Genomic DNA, 19716 nt, shown 5'->3' on the forward strand with positions numbered 1-19716 from the left:
TCAACGTCCAATTCAGAATGTAATAAAACCAGATCCAGCCATAAAATGCATCATTCTTTTTTGTTTTAGACAACATTTCATGTACTGTTAAACATGTTAAAGCAAGTTGCAAGTGAAAATCTATGTCTCTGACTGAGTTTGCATTACTGCTTATTTTGACCTCTGCTGGCTCTGAAAAGCTCATTTTCAACGTTCAATTCAGAATGTGATAAAACCAGATCCAGCCATAAAATGCATCATTCTTTTTTGTTTAAGACAACATTTCATGCACTGTTAAACATGTTAAAGCAAGTTGCAAGTGAAAATCTATGTCTCTGACTGAGTTTGCATTACTGTGATTTCACCTCTCTGCTGGCTGAGATAAGCTCATTTTCAACGTCCAATTCAGAATGTAATAAAACCAGATCCAGCTATAAAATGCATCATTCTTTTTTGCTTTAGACAACATTTCATGCACTGTTAAACATGTTAAAGCAAGTTGCAAGTGAAAATCTATGTCTCTGACTGAGTTTGCATTACTGTGATTTGACCTCTCTGCTGGCTGAGATAAGCTCATTTTCAACGTCCAATTCAGAATGTAATAAAACCAGATCCAGCCATAAAATGCATCATTCTTTTTTGTTTTAGACAACATTTCATGCACTGTTAAACATGTTAAAGCAAGTTGCAAGTGAAAATCTATGTCTCTGACTGAGTTTGCATTACTGTGATTTGACCTCTCTGCTGGCTGAGATAAGCTCATTTTCAACGTCCAATTCAGAATGTAATAAAACCAGATCCAGCTATAAAATGCATCATTCTTTTTTGTTTTAGACAACATTTCATGCACTGTTAAACATGTTAAAGCAAGTTGCAAGTGAAAATCTATGTCTCTGACTGAGTTTGCATTACTGTGATTTCACCTCTCTGCTGGCTGAGATAAGCTCATTTTCAACGTCCAATTCAGAATGTAATAAAACCAGATCCAGCCATAAAATGCATCATTCTTTTTTGTTTTAGACAACATTTCATGCACTGTTAAACATGTTAAAGCAAGTTGCATGTGAAAATCTATGTCTCTGACTGAGTTTGCATTACTGTGATTTGACCTCTCTGCTGGCTGAGATAAGCTCATTTTCAACGTCCAATTCAGAATGTAATAAAACCAGATCCAGCCATAAAATGCATCATTCTTTTTTGTTTTAGACAACATTTCATGCACTGTTAAACATGTTAAAGCAAGTTGCAAGTGAAAATCTATGTCTCTGACTGAGTTTGCATTACTGTGATTTGACCTCTCTGCTGGCTGAGATAAGCTCATTTTCAACGTCCAATTCAGAATGTAATAAAACCAGATCCAGCTATAAAATGCATCATTCTTTTTTGTTTTAGACAACATTTCATGCACTGTTAAACATGTTAAAGCAAGTTGCAAGTGAAAATCTATGTCTCTGACTGAGTTTGCATTACTGCTTATTTTGACCTCTGCTGGCTCTGAAAAGCTCATTTTCAACGTTCAATTCAGAATGTGATAAAACCAGATCCAGCCATAAAATGCATCATTCTTTTTTGTTTTAGACAACATTTCATGTACTGTTAAACATGTTAAAGCAAGTTGCAAGTAAAAATCTATGTCTCTGACTGAGTTTGCATTACTGCTTATTTTGACCTCTGCTGGCTCTGAAAAGCTCATTTTCAAAGTTCAATTCAGACTGTGATTTGACCTCTCTGCTGGCTGAGATAAGCTCATTTTCAACGTCCAATTCAGAATGTAATAAAACCAGATCCAGCCATAAAATGCATCATTCTTTTTTGTTTTAGACAACATTTCATGTACTGTCAAACATGTTAAAGCAAGTTGCAAGTGAAAATCTATGTCTCTGACTGAGTTTGCATTACTGTGATTTGACCTCTCTGCTGGCTGAGATAAGCTCATTTTCAACGTCCAATTCAGAATGTAATAAAACCAGATCCAGCCATAAAATGCATCATTCTTTTTTGTTTTAGACAACATTTCATGTACTGTTAAACATGTTAAAGCAAGTTGCAAGTAAAAATCTATGTCTCTGACTGAGTTTGCATTACTGCTTATTTTGACCTCTGCTGGCTCTGAAAAGCTCATTTTCAACGTTCAATTCAGAATGTGATAAAACCAGATCCAGCCATAAAATGCATCATTCTTTTTTGTTTAAGACAACATTTCATGCACTGTTAAACATGTTAAAGCAAGTTGCAAGTGAAAATCTATGTCTCTGACTGAGTTTGCATTACTGTGATTTGACCTCTCTGCTGGCTGAGATAAGCTCATTTTCAACGTCCAATTCAGAATGTAATAAAACCAGATCCAGCTATAAAATGCATCATTCTTTTTTGTTTTAGACAACATTTCATGCACTGTTAAACATGTTAAAGCAAGTTGCAAGTGAAAATCTATGTCTCTGACTGATTTTGCATTACTGTGATTTGACCTCTCTGCTGGCTGAGATAAGCTCATTTTCAACGTCCAATTCAGAATGTAATAAAACCAGATCCAGCCATAAAATGCATCATTCTTTTTTGTTTTAGACAACATTTCATGTACTGTTAAACATGTTAAAGCAAGTTGCAAGTGAAAATCTATGTCTCTGACTGAGTTTGCATTACTGTGATTTGACCTCTCTGCTGGCTGAGATAAGCTCATTTTCAACGTCCAATTCAGAATGTAATAAAACCAGATCCAGCCATAAAATGCATCATTCTTTTTTGTTTTAGACAACATTTCATGCACTGTTAAACATGTTAAAGCAAGTTGCAAGTGAAAATCTATGTCTCTGACTGAGTTTGCATTACTGTGATTTGACCTCTCTGCTGGCTGAGATAAGCTCATTTTCAACGTCCAATTCAGAATGTAATAAAACCAGATCCAGCTATAAAATGCATCATTCTTTTTTGTTTTAGACAACATTTCATGCACTGTTAAACATGTTAAAGCAAGTTGCAAGTGAAAATCTATGTCTCTGACTGAGTTTGCATTACTGTGATTTGACCTCTCTGCTGGCTGAGATAAGCTCATTTTCAACGTCCAATTCAGAATGTAATAAAACCAGATCCAGCCATAAAATGCATCATTCTTTTTTGTTTTAGACAACATTTCATGCACTGTTAAACATGTTAAAGCAAGTTGCAAGTGAAAATCTATGTCTCTGACTGAGTTTGCATTACTGTGATTTGACCTCTCTGCTGGCTGAGATAAGCTCATTTTCAACGTCCAATTCAGAATGTAATAAAACCAGATCCAGCCATAAAATGCATCATTCTTTTTTGTTTTAGACAACATTTCATGCACTGTTAAACATGTTAAAGCAAGTTGCAAGTGAAAATCTATGTCTCTGACTGAGTTTGCATTACTGTGATTTGACCTCTCTGCTGGCTGAGATAAGCTCATTTTCAACGTCCAATTCAGAATGTAATAAAACCAGATCCAGCTATAAAATGCATCATTCTTTTTTGTTTTAGACAACATTTCATGCACTGTTAAACATGTTAAAGCAAGTTGCAAGTGAAAATCTATGTCTCTGACTGAGTTTGCATTACTGTGATTTGACCTCTCTGCTGGCTGAGATAAGCTCATTTTCAACGTCCAATTCAGAATGTAATAAAACCAGATCCAGCCATAAAATGCATCATTCTTTTTTGTTTTAGACAACATTTCATGCACTGTTAAACATGTTAAAGCAAGTTGCAAGTGAAAATCTATGTCTCTGACTGAGTTTGCATTACTGTGATTTCACCTCTCTGCTGGCTGAGATAAGCTCATTTTCAACGTCCAATTCAGAATGTAATAAAACCAGATCCAGCCATAAAATGCATCATTCTTTTTTGTTTTAGACAACATTTCATGCACTGTTAAACATGTTAAAGCAAGTTGCAAGTGAAAATCTATGTCTCTGACTGAGTTTGCATTACTGTGATTTGACCTCTCTGCTGGCTGAGATAAGCTCATTTTCAACGTCCAATTCAGAATGTAATAAAACCAGATCCAGCCATAAAATGCATCATTCTTTTTTGTTTTAGACAACATTTCATGCACTGTTAAACATGTTAAAGCAAGTTGCAAGTGAAAATCTATGTCTCTGACTGAGTTTGCATTACTGTGATTTGACCTCTCTGCTGGCTGAGATAAGCTCAATTTCAACGTCCAATTCAGAATGTAATAAAACCAGATCCAGCTATAAAATGCATCATTCTTTTTTGTTTTAGACAACATTTCATGCACTGTTAAACATGTTAAAGCAAGTTGCAAGTAAAAATCTATGCCTCTGACTGAGTTTGCATTACTGCTTATTTTGACCTCTGCTGGCTCTGAAAAGCTCATTTTCAACGTTCAATTCAGAATGTGATAAAACCAGATCCAGCCATAAAATGCATCATTCTTTTTTGTTTAAGACAACATTTCATGCACTGTTAAACATGTTAAAGCAAGTTGCAAGTGAAATCTATGTCTCTGACTGAGTTTGCATTACTGTGATTTGACCTCTCTGCTGGCTGAGATAAGCTCATTTTCAACGTCCAATTCAGAATGTAATAAAACCAGATCCAGCTATAAAATGCATCATTCTTTTTTGTTTTAGACAACATTTCATGCACTGTTAAACATGTTAAAGCAAGTTGCAAGTGAAAATCTATGTCTCTGACTGATTTTGCATTACTGTGATTTGACCTCTCTGCTGGCTGAGATAAGCTCATTTTCAACGTCCAATTCAGAATGTAATAAAACCAGATCCAGCCATAAAATGCATCATTCTTTTTTGTTTTAGACAACATTTCATGTACTGTTAAACATGTTAAAGCAAGTTGCAAGTGAAAATCTATGTCTCTGACTGAGTTTGCATTACTGCTTATTTTGACCTCTGCTGGCTCTGAAAAGCTCATTTTCAACGTTCAATTCAGAATGTGATAAAACCAGATCCAGCCATAAAATGCATCATTCTTTTTTGTTTAAGACAACATTTCATGCACTGTTAAACATGTTAAAGCAAGTTGCAAGTGAAAATCTATGTCTCTGACTGAGTTTGCATTACTGTGATTTCACCTCTCTGCTGGCTGAGATAAGCTCATTTTCAACGTCCAATTCAGAATGTAATAAAACCAGATCCAGCTATAAAATGCATCATTCTTTTTTGCTTTAGACAACATTTCATGCACTGTTAAACATGTTAAAGCAAGTTGCAAGTGAAAATCTATGTCTCTGACTGAGTTTGCATTACTGTGATTTGACCTCTCTGCTGGCTGAGATAAGCTCATTTTCAACGTCCAATTCAGAATGTAATAAAACCAGATCCAGCCATAAAATGCATCATTCTTTTTTGTTTTAGACAACATTTCATGCACTGTTAAACATGTTAAAGCAAGTTGCAAGTGAAAATCTATGTCTCTGACTGAGTTTGCATTACTGTGATTTGACCTCTCTGCTGGCTGAGATAAGCTCATTTTCAACGTCCAATTCAGAATGTAATAAAACCAGATCCAGCCATAAAATGCATCATTCTTTTTTGTTTTAGACAACATTTCATGCACTGTTAAACATGTTAAAGCAAGTTGCAAGTGAAAATCTATGTCTCTGACTGAGTTTGCATTACTGTGATTTGACCTCTCTGCTGGCTGAGATAAGCTCATTTTCAACGTCCAATTCAGAATGTAATAAAACCAGATCCAGCCATAAAATGCATCATTCTTTTTTGTTTTAGACAACATTTCATGCACTGTTAAACATGTTAAAGCAAGTTGCAAGTGAAAATCTATGTCTCTGACTGAGTTTGCATTACTGTGATTTGACCTCTCTGCTGGCTGAGATAAGCTCATTTTCAACGTCCAATTCAGAATGTAATAAAACCAGATCCAGCTATAAAATGCATCATTCTTTTTTGTTTTAGACAACATTTCATGCACTGTTAAACATGTTAAAGCAAGTTGCAAGTGAAAATCTATGTCTCTGACTGAGTTTGCATTACTGTGATTTGACCTCTCTGCTGGCTGAGATGAGCTCATTTTCAACGTCCAATTCAGAATGTAATAAAACCAGATCCAGCCATAAAATGCATCATTCTTTTTTGTTTTAGACAACATTTCATGCACTGTTAAACATGTTAAAGCAAGTTGCAAGTGAAAATCTATGTCTCTGACTGAGTTTGCATTACTGTGATTTGACCTCTCTGCTGGCTGAGATAAGCTCATTTTCAACGTCCAATTCAGAATGTAATAAAACCAGATCCAGCTATAAAATGCATCATTCTTTTTTGTTTTAGACAACATTTCATGCACTGTTAAACATGTTAAAGCAAGTTGCAAGTGAAAATCTATGTCTCTGACTGAGTTTGCATTACTGCTTATTTTGACCTCTGCTGGCTCTGAAAAGCTCATTTTCAACGTTCAATTCAGAATGTGATAAAACCAGATCCAGCCATAAAATGCATCATTCTTTTTTGTTTAAGACAACATTTCATGCACTGTTAAACATGTTAAAGCAAGTTGCAAGTGAAAATCTATGTCTCTGACTGAGTTTGCATTACTGTGATTTGACCTCTCTGCTGGCTGAGATAAGCTCATTTTCAACGTCCAATTCAGAATGTAATAAAACCAGATCCAGCTATAAAATGCATCATTCTTTTTTGTTTTAGACAACATTTCATGCACTGTTAAACATGTTAAAGCAAGTTGCAAGTGAAAATCTATGTCTCTGACTGATTTTGCATTACTGTGATTTGACCTCTCTGCTGGCTGAGATAAGCTCATTTTCAACGTCCAATTCAGAATGTAATAAAACCAGATCCAGCCATAAAATGCATCATTCTTTTTTGTTTTAGACAACATTTCATGTACTGTCAAACATGTTAAAGCAAGTTGCAAGTGAAAATCTATGTCTCTGACTGAGTTTGCATTACTGTGATTTGACCTCTCTGCTGGCTGAGATAAGCTCATTTTCAACGTCCAATTCAGAATGTAATAAAACCAGATCCAGCTATAAAATGCATCATTCTTTTTTGTTTTAGACAACATTTCATGCACTGTTAAACATGTTAAAGCAAGTTGCAAGTGAAAATCTATGTCTCTGACTGAGTTTGCATTACTGTGATTTGACCTCTCTGCTGGCTGAGATAAGCTCATTTTCAACGTCCAATTCAGAATGTAATAAAACCAGATCCAGCCATAAAATGCATCATTCTTTTTTGTTTTAGACAACATTTCATGCACTGTTAAACATGTTAAAGCAAGTTGCAAGTGAAAATCTATGTCTCTGACTGAGTTTGCATTACTGTGATTTGACCTCTCTGCTGGCTGAGATAAGCTCATTTTCAACGTCCAATTCAGAATGTAATAAAACCAGATCCAGCCATAAAATGCATCATTCTTTTTTGTTTTAGACAACATTTCATGCACTGTTAAACATGTTAAAGCAAGTTGCAAGTGAAAATCTATGTCTCTGACTGAGTTTGCATTACTGTGATTTGACCTCTCTGCTGGCTGAGATAAGCTCATTTTCAACGTCCAATTCAGAATGTAATAAAACCAGATCCAGCTATAAAATGCATCATTCTTTTTTGTTTTAGACAACATTTCATGCACTGTTAAACATGTTAAAGCAAGTTGCAAGTGAAAATCTATGTCTCTGACTGAGTTTGCATTACTGTGATTTGACCTCTCTGCTGGCTGAGATAAGCTCATTTTCAACGTCCAATTCAGAATGTAATAAAACCAGATCCAGCTATAAAATGCATCATTCTTTTTTGTTTTAGACAACATTTCATGCACTGTTAAACATGTTAAAGCAAGTTGCAAGTGAAAATCTATGTCTCTGACTGAGTTTGCATTACTGTGATTTGACCTCTCTGCTGGCTGAGATAAGCTCATTTTCAACGTCCAATTCAGAATGTAATAAAACCAGATCCAGCCATAAAATGCATTATTCTTTTTTGTTTTAGACAACATTTCATGCACTGTTAAACATGTTAAAGCAAGTTGCAAGTGAAAATCTATGTCTCTGACTGAGTTTGCATTACTGTGATTTGACCTCTCTGCTGGCTGAGATAAGCTCATTTTCAACGTCCAATTCAGAATGTAATAAAACCAGATCCAGCCATAAAATGCATCATTCTTTTTTGTTTTAGACAACATTTCATGCACTGTTAAACATGTTAAAGCAAGTTGCAAGTGAAAATCTATGTCTCTGACTGAGTTTGCATTACTGTGATTTGACCTCTCTGCTGGCTGAGATAAGCTCATTTTCAACGTCCAATTCAGAATGTAATAAAACCAGATCCAGCCATAAAATGCATCATTCTTTTTTGTTTTAGACAACATTTCATGCACTGTTAAACATGTTAAAGCAAGTTGCAAGTGAAAATCTATGTCTCTGACTGAGTTTGCATTACTGTGATTTGACCTCTCTGCTGGCTGAGATAAGCTCATTTTCAACGTCCAATTCAGAATGTAATAAAACCAGATCCAGCTATAAAATGCATCATTCTTTTTTGTTTTAGACAACATTTCATGCACTGTTAAACATGTTAAAGCAAGTTGCAAGTGAAAATCTATGTCTCTGACTGAGTTTGCATTACTGTGATTTCACCTCTCTGCTGGCTGAGATAAGCTCATTTTCAACGTCCAATTCAGAATGTAATAAAACCAGATCCAGCCATAAAATGCATCATTCTTTTTTGTTTTAGACAACATTTCATGCACTGTTAAACATGTTAAAGCAAGTTGCATGTGAAAATCTATGTCTCTGACTGAGTTTGCATTACTGTGATTTGACCTCTCTGCTGGCTGAGATAAGCTCATTTTCAACGTCCAATTCAGAATGTAATAAAACCAGATCCAGCCATAAAATGCATCATTCTTTTTTGTTTTAGACAACATTTCATGCACTGTTAAACATGTTAAAGCAAGTTGCAAGTGAAAATCTATGTCTCTGACTGAGTTTGCATTACTGTGATTTGACCTCTCTGCTGGCTGAGATAAGCTCATTTTCAACGTCCAATTCAGAATGTAATAAAACCAGATCCAGCTATAAAATGCATCATTCTTTTTTGTTTTAGACAACATTTCATGCACTGTTAAACATGTTAAAGCAAGTTGCAAGTGAAAATCTATGTCTCTGACTGAGTTTGCATTACTGCTTATTTTGACCTCTGCTGGCTCTGAAAAGCTCATTTTCAACGTTCAATTCAGAATGTGATAAAACCAGATCCAGCCATAAAATGCATCATTCTTTTTTGTTTTAGACAACATTTCATGTACTGTTAAACATGTTAAAGCAAGTTGCAAGTAAAAATCTATGTCTCTGACTGAGTTTGCATTACTGCTTATTTTGACCTCTGCTGGCTCTGAAAAGCTCATTTTCAAAGTTCAATTCAGACTGTGATTTGACCTCTCTGCTGGCTGAGATAAGCTCATTTTCAACGTCCAATTCAGAATGTAATAAAACCAGATCCAGCCATAAAATGCATCATTCTTTTTTGTTTTAGACAACATTTCATGTACTGTCAAACATGTTAAAGCAAGTTGCAAGTGAAAATCTATGTCTCTGACTGAGTTTGCATTACTGTGATTTGACCTCTCTGCTGGCTGAGATAAGCTCATTTTCAACGTCCAATTCAGAATGTAATAAAACCAGATCCAGCCATAAAATGCATCATTCTTTTTTGTTTTAGACAACATTTCATGTACTGTTAAACATGTTAAAGCAAGTTGCAAGTAAAAATCTATGTCTCTGACTGAGTTTGCATTACTGCTTATTTTGACCTCTGCTGGCTCTGAAAAGCTCATTTTCAACGTTCAATTCAGAATGTGATAAAACCAGATCCAGCCATAAAATGCATCATTCTTTTTTGTTTAAGACAACATTTCATGCACTGTTAAACATGTTAAAGCAAGTTGCAAGTGAAAATCTATGTCTCTGACTGAGTTTGCATTACTGTGATTTGACCTCTCTGCTGGCTGAGATAAGCTCATTTTCAACGTCCAATTCAGAATGTAATAAAACCAGATCCAGCTATAAAATGCATCATTCTTTTTTGTTTTAGACAACATTTCATGCACTGTTAAACATGTTAAAGCAAGTTGCAAGTGAAAATCTATGTCTCTGACTGATTTTGCATTACTGTGATTTGACCTCTCTGCTGGCTGAGATAAGCTCATTTTCAACGTCCAATTCAGAATGTAATAAAACCAGATCCAGCCATAAAATGCATCATTCTTTTTTGTTTTAGACAACATTTCATGTACTGTCAAACATGTTAAAGCAAGTTTGCAAGTGAAAATCTATGTCTCTGACTGAGTTTGCATTACTGCTTATTTTGACCTCTGCTGGCTCTGAAAAGCTCATTTTCAACGTTCAATTCAGAATGTGATAAAACCAGATCCAGCCATAAAATGCATCATTCTTTTTTGTTTAAGACAACATTTCATGCACTGTTAAACATGTTAAAGCAAGTTGCAAGTGAAAATCTATGTCTCTGACTGAGTTTGCATTACTGTGATTTCACCTCTCTGCTGGCTGAGATAAGCTCATTTTCAACGTCCAATTCAGAATGTAATAAAACCAGATCCAGCTATAAAATGCATCATTCTTTTTTGCTTTAGACAACATTTCATGCACTGTTAAACATGTTAAAGCAAGTTGCAAGTGAAAATCTATGTCTCTGACTGAGTTTGCATTACTGTGATTTGACCTCTCTGCTGGCTGAGATAAGCTCATTTTCAACGTCCAATTCAGAATGTAATAAAACCAGATCCAGCCATAAAATGCATCATTCTTTTTTGTTTTAGACAACATTTCATGCACTGTTAAACATGTTAAAGCAAGTTGCAAGTGAAAATCTATGTCTCTGACTGAGTTTGCATTACTGTGATTTGACCTCTCTGCTGGCTGAGATAAGCTCATTTTCAACGTCCAATTCAGAATGTAATAAAACCAGATCCAGCTATAAAATGCATCATTCTTTTTTGTTTTAGACAACATTTCATGCACTGTTAAACATGTTAAAGCAAGTTGCAAGTGAAAATCTATGTCTCTGACTGAGTTTGCATTACTGTGATTTGACCTCTCTGCTGGCTGAGATAAGCTCATTTTCAACGTCCAATTCAGAATGTAATAAAACCAGATCCAGCCATAAAATGCATCATTCTTTTTTGTTTTAGACAACATTTCATGCACTGTTAAACATGTTAAAGCAAGTTGCAAGTGAAAATCTATGTCTCTGACTGATTTTGCATTACTGTGATTTGACCTCTCTGCTGGCTGAGATAAGCTCATTTTCAACGTCCAATTCAGAATGTAATAAAACCAGATCCAGCTATAAAATGCATCATTCTTTTTTGTTTTAGACAACATTTCATGCACTGTTAAACATGTTAAAGCAAGTTGCAAGTGAAAATCTATGTCTCTGACTGAGTTTGCATTACTGTGATTTGACCTCTCTGCTGGCTGAGATAAGCTCATTTTCAACGTCCAATTCAGAATGTAATAAAACCAGATCCAGCTATAAAATGCATCATTCTTTTTTGTTTTAGACAACATTTCATGCACTGTTAAACATGTTAAAGCAAGTTGCAAGTGAAAATCTATGTCTCTGACTGAGTTTGCATTACTGTGATTTGACCTCTCTGCTGGCTGAGATAAGCTCATTTTCAACGTCCAATTCAGAATGTAATAAAACCAGATCCAGCCATAAAATGCATCATTCTTTTTTGTTTTAGACAACATTTCATGCACTGTTAAACATGTTAAAGCAAGTTGCAAGTGAAAATCTATGTCTCTGACTGAGTTTGCATTACTGTGATTTGACCTCTCTGCTGGCTGAGATAAGCTCATTTTCAACGTCCAATTCAGAATGTAATAAAACCAGATCCAGCCATAAAATGCATCATTCTTTTTTGTTTTAGACAACATTTCATGCACTGTTAAACATGTTAAAGCAAGTTGCAAGTGAAAATCTATGTCTCTGACTGAGTTTGCATTACTGTGATTTGACCTCTCTGCTGGCTGAGATAAGCTCATTTTCAACGTCCAATTCAGAATGTAATAAAACCAGATCCAGCCATAAAATGCATCATTCTTTTTTGTTTTAGACAACATTTCATGCACTGTTAAACATGTTAAAGCAAGTTGCAAGTGAAAATCTATGTCTCTGACTGAGTTTGCATTACTGTGATTTCACCTCTCTGCTGGCTGAGATAAGCTCATTTTCAACGTCCAATTCAGAATGTAATAAAACCAGATCCAGCCATAAAATGCATCATTCTTTTTTGTTTTAGACAACATTTCATGCACTGTTAAACATGTTAAAGCAAGTTGCAAGTGAAAATCTATGTCTCTGACTGAGTTTGCATTACTGTGATTTGACCTCTCTGCTGGCTGAGATAAGCTCATTTTCAACGTCCAATTCAGAATGTAATAAAACCAGATCCAGCCATAAAATGCATCATTCTTTTTTGTTTTAGACAACATTTCATGCACTGTTAAACATGTTAAAGCAAGTTGCAAGTGAAAATCTATGTCTCTGACTGAGTTTGCATTACTGTGATTTGACCTCTCTGCTGGCTGAGATAAGCTCATTTTCAACGTCCAATTCAGAATGTAATAAAACCAGATCCAGCTATAAAATGCATCATTCTTTTTTGTTTTAGACAACATTTCATGCACTGTTAAACATGTTAAAGCAAGTTGCAAGTGAAAATCTATGTCTCTGACTGAGTTTGCATTACTGCTTATTTTGACCTCTGCTGGCTCTGAAAAGCTCATTTTCAACGTTAATTCAGAATGTGATAAAACCAGATCCAGCCATAAAATGCATCATTCTTTTTTGTTTTAGACAACATTTCATGTACTGTTAAACATGTTAAAGCAAGTTGCAAGTAAAAATCTATGCCTCTGACTGAGTTTGCATTACTGCTTATTTTGACCTCTGCTGGCTCTGAAAAGCTCATTTTCAACGTTCAATTCAGAATGTGATAAAACCAGATCCAGCCATAAAATGCATCATTCTTTTTTGTTTAAGACAACATTTCATGCACTGTTAAACATGTTAAAGCAAGTTGCAAGTGAAAATCTATGTCTCTGACTGAGTTTGCATTACTGTGATTTGACCTCTCTGCTGGCTGAGATAAGCTCATTTTCAACGTCCAATTCAGAATGTAATAAAACCAGATCCAGCCATAAAATGCATCATTCTTTTTTGTTTTAGACAACATTTCATGTACTGTTAAACATGTTAAAGCAAGTTGCAAGTGAAAATCTATGTCTCTGACTGAGTTTGCATTACTGCTTATTTTGACCTCTGCTGGCTCTGAAAAGCTCATTTTCAACGTTCAATTCAGAATGTGATAAAACCAGATCCAGCCATAAAATGCATCATTCTTTTTTGTTTAAGACAACATTTCATGCACTGTTAAACATGTTAAAGCAAGTTGCAAGTGAAAATCTATGTCTCTGACTGAGTTTGCATTACTGTGATTTCACCTCTCTGCTGGCTGAGATAAGCTCATTTTCAACGTCCAATTCAGAATGTAATAAAACCAGATCCAGCCATAAAATGCATCATTCTTTTTTGTTTTAGACAACATTTCATGCACTGTTAAACATGTTAAAGCAAGTTGCAAGTGAAAATCTATGTCTCTGACTGAGTTTGCATTACTGTGATTTGACCTCTCTGCTGGCTGAGATAAGCTCATTTTCAACGTCCAATTCAGAATGTAATAAAACCAGATCCAGCCATAAAATGCATCATTCTTTTTTGTTTTAGACAACATTTCATGCACTGTTAAACATGTTAAAGCAAGTTGCAAGTGAAAATCTATGTCTCTGACTGAGTTTGCATTACTGTGATTTGACCTCTCTGCTGGCTGAGATAAGCTCATTTTCAACGTCCAATTCAGAATGTAATAAAACCAGATCCAGCCATAAAATGCATCATTCTTTTTTGTTTTAGACAACATTTCATGCACTGTTAAACATGTTAAAGCAAGTTGCAAGTGAAAATCTATGTCTCTGACTGAGTTTGCATTACTGTGATTTCACCTCTCTGCTGGCTGAGATAAGCTCATTTTCAACGTCCAATTCAGAATGTAATAAAACCAGATCCAGCCATAAAATGCATCATTCTTTTTTGTTTTAGACAACATTTCATGCACTGTTAAACATGTTAAAGCAAGTTGCAAGTGAAAATCTATGTCTCTGACTGAGTTTGCATTACTGTGATTTGACCTCTCTGCTGGCTGAGATAAGCTCATTTTCAACGTCCAATGCAGAATGTAATAAAACCAGATCCAGCCATAAAATGCATCATTCTTTTTTGTTTTAGACAACATTTCATGCACTGTTAAACATGTTAAAGCAAGTTGCAAGTGAAAATCTATGTCTCTGACTGATTTTGCATTACTGTGATTTGACCTCTCTGCTGGCTGAGATAAGCTCATTTTCAACGTCCAATTCAGAATGTAATAAAACCAGATCCAGCTATAAAATGCATCATTCTTTTTTGTTTTAGACAACATTTCATGCACTGTTAAACATGTTAAAGCAAGTTGCAAGTGAAAATCTATGTCTCTGACTGAGTTTGCATTACTGTGATTTGACCTCTCTGCTGGCTGAGATAAGCTCATTTTCAACGTCCAATTCAGAATGTAATAAAACCAGATCCAGCTATAAAATGCATCATTCTTTTTTGTTTTAGACAACATTTCATGCACTGTTAAACATGTTAAAGCAAGTTGCAAGTGAAAATCTATGTCTCTGACTGAGTTTGCATTACTGTGATTTGACCTCTCTGCTGGCTGAGATAAGCTCATTTTCAACGTCCAATTCAGAATGTAATAAAACCAGATCCAGCCATAAAATGCATCATTCTTTTTTGTTTTAGACAACATTTCATGCACTGTTAAACATGTTAAAGCAAGTTGCAAGTGAAAATCTATGTCTCTGACTGAGTTTGCATTACTGTGATTTGACCTCTCTGCTGGCTGAGATAAGCTCATTTTCAACGTCCAATTCAGAATGTAATAAAACCAGATCCAGCCATAAAATGCATCATTCTTTTTTGTTTTAGACAACATTTCATGCACTGTTAAACATGTTAAAGCAAGTTGCAAGTGAAAATCTATGTCTCTGACTGAGTTTGCATTACTGTGATTTGACCTCTCTGCTGGCTGAGATAAGCTCATTTTCAACGTCCAATTCAGAATGTAATAAAACCAGATCCAGCCATAAAATGCATCATTCTTTTTTGTTTTAGACAACATTTCATGCACTGTTAAACATGTTAAAGCAAGTTGCAAGTGAAAATCTATGTCTCTGACTGAGTTTGCATTACTGTGATTTCACCTCTCTGCTGGCTGAGATAAGCTCATTTTCAACGTCCAATTCAGAATGTAATAAAACCAGATCCAGCCATAAAATGCATCATTCTTTTTTGTTTTAGACAACATTTCATGCACTGTTAAACATGTTAAAGCAAGTTGCAAGTGAAAATCTATGTCTCTGACTGAGTTTGCATTACTGTGATTTGACCTCTCTGCTGGCTGAGATAAGCTCATTTTCAACGTCCAATTCAGAATGTAATAAAACCAGATCCAGCCATAAAATGCATCATTCTTTTTTGTTTTAGACAACATTTCATGCACTGTTAAACATGTTAAAGCAAGTTGCAAGTGAAAATCTATGTCTCTGACTGAGTTTGCATTACTGTGATTTGACCTCTCTGCTGGCTGAGATAAGCTCATTTTCAACGTCCAATTCAGAATGTAATAAAACCAGATCCAGCTATAAAATGCATCATTCTTTTTTGTTTTAGACAACATTTCATGCACTGTTAAACATGTTAAAGCAAGTTGCAAGTGAAAATCTATGTCTCTGACTGAGTTTGCATTACTGCTTATTTTGACCTCTGCTGGCTCTGAAAAGCTCATTTTCAACGTTAATTCAGAATGTGATAAAACCAGATCCAGCCATAAAATGCATCATTCTTTTTTGTTTTAGACAACATTTCATGTACTGTTAAACATGTTAAAGCAAGTTGCAAGTAAAAATCTATGCCTCTGACTGAGTTTGCATTACTGCTTATTTTGACCTCTGCTGGCTCTGAAAAGCTCATTTTCAACGTTCAATTCAGAATGTGATAAAACCAGATCCAGCCATAAAATGCATCATTCTTTTTTGTTTAAGACAACATTTCATGCACTGTTAAACATGTTAAAGCAAGTTGCAAGTGAAAATCTATGTCTCTGACTGAGTTTGCATTACTGTGATTTGACCTCTCTGCTGGCTGAGATAAGCTCATTTTCAACGTCCAATTCAGAATGTAATAAAACCAGATCCAGCCATAAAATGCATCATTCTTTTTTGTTTTAGACAACATTTCATGTACTGTTAAACATGTTAAAGCAAGTTGCAAGTGAAAATCTATGTCTCTGACTGAGTTTGCATTACTGCTTATTTTGACCTCTGCTGGCTCTGAAAAGCTCATTTTCAACGTTCAATTCAGAATGTGATAAAACCAGATCCAGCCATAAAATGCATCATTCTTTTTTGTTTAAGACAACATTTCATGCACTGTTAAACATGTTAAAGCAAGTTGCAAGTGAAAATCTATGTCTCTGACTGAGTTTGCATTACTGTGATTTGACCTCTCTGCTGGCTGAGATAAGCTCATTTTCAACGTCCAATTCAGAATGTAATAAAACCAGATCCAGCCATAAAATGCATCATTCTTTTTTGTTTTAGACAACATTTCATGCACTGTTAAACATGTTAAAGCAAGTTGCAAGTGAAAATCTATGTCTCTGACTGAGTTTGCATTACTGTGATTTGACCTCTCTGCTGGCTGAGATAAGCTCATTTTCAACGTCCAATTCAGAATGTAATAAAACCAGATCCAGCCATAAAATGCATCATTCTTTTTTGTTTTAGACAACATTTCATGCACTGTTAAACATGTTAAAGCAAGTTGCAAGTGAAAATCTATGTCTCTGACTGAGTTTGCATTACTGTGATTTGACCTCTCTGCTGGCTGAGATAAGCTCATTTTCAACGTCCAATTCAGAATGTAATAAAACCAGATCCAGCCATAAAATGCATCATTCTTTTTTGTTTTAGACAACATTTCATGCACTGTTAAACATGTTAAAGCAAGTTGCAAGTGAAAATCTATGTCTCTGACTGAGTTTGCATTACTGTGATTTCACCTCTCTGCTGGCTGAGATAAGCTCATTTTCAACGTCCAATTCAGAATGTAATAAAACCAGATCCAGCCATAAAATGCATCATTCTTTTTTGTTTTAGACAACATTTCATGCACTGTTAAACATGTTAAAGCAAGTTGCAAGTGAAAATCTATGTCTCTGACTGAGTTTGCATTACTGTGATTTGACCTCTCTGCTGGCTGAGATAAGCTCATTTTCAACGTCCAATGCAGAATGTAATAAAACCAGATCCAGCCATAAAATGCATCATTCTTTTTTGTTTTAGACAACATTTCATGCACTGTTAAACATGTTAAAGCAAGTTGCAAGTGAAAATCTATGTCTCTGACTGAGTTTGCATTACTGTGATTTGACCTCTCTGCTGGCTGAGATAAGCTCATTTTCAACGTCCAATTCAGAATGTAATAAAACCAGATCCAGCTATAAAATGCATCATTCTTTTTTGTTTTAGACAACATTTCATGCACTGTTAAACATGTTAAAGCAAGTTGCAAGTGAAAATCTATGTCTCTGACTGATTTTGCATTACTGTGATTTGACCTCTCTGCTGGCTGAGATAAGCTCATTTTCAACGTCCAATTCAGAATGTAATAAAACCAGATCCAGCCATAAAATGCATCATTCTTTTTTGTTTTAGACAACATTTCATGTACTGTCAAACATGTTAAAGCAAGTTGCAAGTGAAAATCTATGTCTCTGACTGAGTTTGCATTACTGTGATTTGACCTCTCTGCTGGCTGAGATAAGCTCATTTTCAACGTCCAATTCAGAATGTAATAAAACCAGATCCAGCTATAAAATGCATCATTCTTTTTTGTTTTAGACAACATTTCATGCACTGTTAAACATGTTAAAGCAAGTTGCAAGTGAAAATCTATGTCTCTGACTGAGTTTGCATTACTGTGATTTGACCTCTCTGCTGGCTGAGATAAGCTCATTTTCAACGTCCAATTCAGAATGTAATAAAACCAGATCCAGCCATAAAATGCATCATTCTTTTTTGTTTTAGACAACATTTCATGCACTGTTAAACATGTTAAAGCAAGTTGCAAGTGAAAATCTATGTCTCTGACTGAGTTTGCATTACTGTGATTTGACCTCTCTGCTGGCTGAGATAAGCTCATTTTCAACGTCCAATTCAGAATGTAATAAAACCAGATCCAGCCATAAAATGCATCATTCTTTTTTGTTTTAGACAACATTTCATGCACTGTTAAACATGTTAAAGGAAGTTGCAAGTGAAAATCTATGTCTCTGACTGAGTTTGCATTACTGTGATTTGACCTCTCTGCTGGCTGAGATAAGCTCATTTTCAACGTCCAATTCAGAATGTAATAAAACCAGATCCAGCTATAAAATGCATCATTCTTTTTTGTTTTAGACAACATTTCATGCACTGTTAAACATGTTAAAGCAAGTTGCAAGTGAAAATCTATGTCTCTGACTGAGTTTGCATTACTGTGATTTGACCTCTCTGCTGGCTGAGATAAGCTCATTTTCAACGTCCAATTCAGAATGTAATAAAACCAGATCCAGCTATAAAATGCATCATTCTTTTTTGTTTTAGACAACATTTCATGCACTGTTAAACATGTTAAAGCAAGTTGCAAGTGAAAATCTATGTCTCTGACTGAGTTTGCATTACTGTTATTTGACCTCTCTGCTGGCTGAGATAAGCTCATTTTCAACGTCCAATTCAGAATGTAATAAAAACCAGATCCAGCCATAAAATGCATCATTCTTTTTTGTTTTAGACAACATTTCATGCACTGTTAAACATGTTAAAGCAAGTTGCAAGTGAAAATCTATGTCTCTGACTGAGTTTGCATTACTGTGATTTGACCTCTCTGCTGGCTGAGATAAGCTCATTTTCAACGTCCAATTCAGAATGTAATAAAACCAGATCCAGCTATAAAATGCATCATTCTTTTTTGTTTTAGACAACATTTCATGCACTGTTAAACATGTTAAAGCAAGTTGCAAGTGAAAATCTATGTCTCTGACTGAGTTTGCATTACTGTGATTTGACCTCTCTGCTGGCTGAGATAAGCTCATTTTCAACGTCCAATTCAGAATGTAATAAAACCAGATCCAGCCATAAAATGCATCATTCTTTTTTGTTTTAGACAACATTTCATGCACTGTTAAACATGTTAAAGCAAGTTGCAAGTGAAAATCTATGTCTCTGACTGAGTTTGCATTACTGTGATTTGACCTCTCTGCTGGCTGAGATAAGCTCATTTTCAACGTCCAATTCAGAATGTAATAAAACCAGATCCAGCTATAAAATGCATCATTCTTTTTTGTTTTAGACAACATTTCATGCACTGTTAAACATGTTAAAGCAAGTTGCAAGTGAAAATCTATGTCTCTGACTGAGTTTGCATTACTGTGATTTCACCTCTCTGCTGGCTGAGATAAGCTCATTTTCAACGTCCAATTCAGAATGTAATAAAACCAGATCCAGCCATAAAATGCATCATTCTTTTTTGTTTTAGACAA

This window comes from Danio rerio, chromosome 18, assembly GCF_052040795.2.
Source record: "Danio rerio strain M-AB ecotype USA chromosome 18, GRCz13ab, whole genome shotgun sequence".
Classification (NCBI taxonomy): Eukaryota; Metazoa; Chordata; class Actinopteri; order Cypriniformes; family Danionidae; genus Danio; species Danio rerio.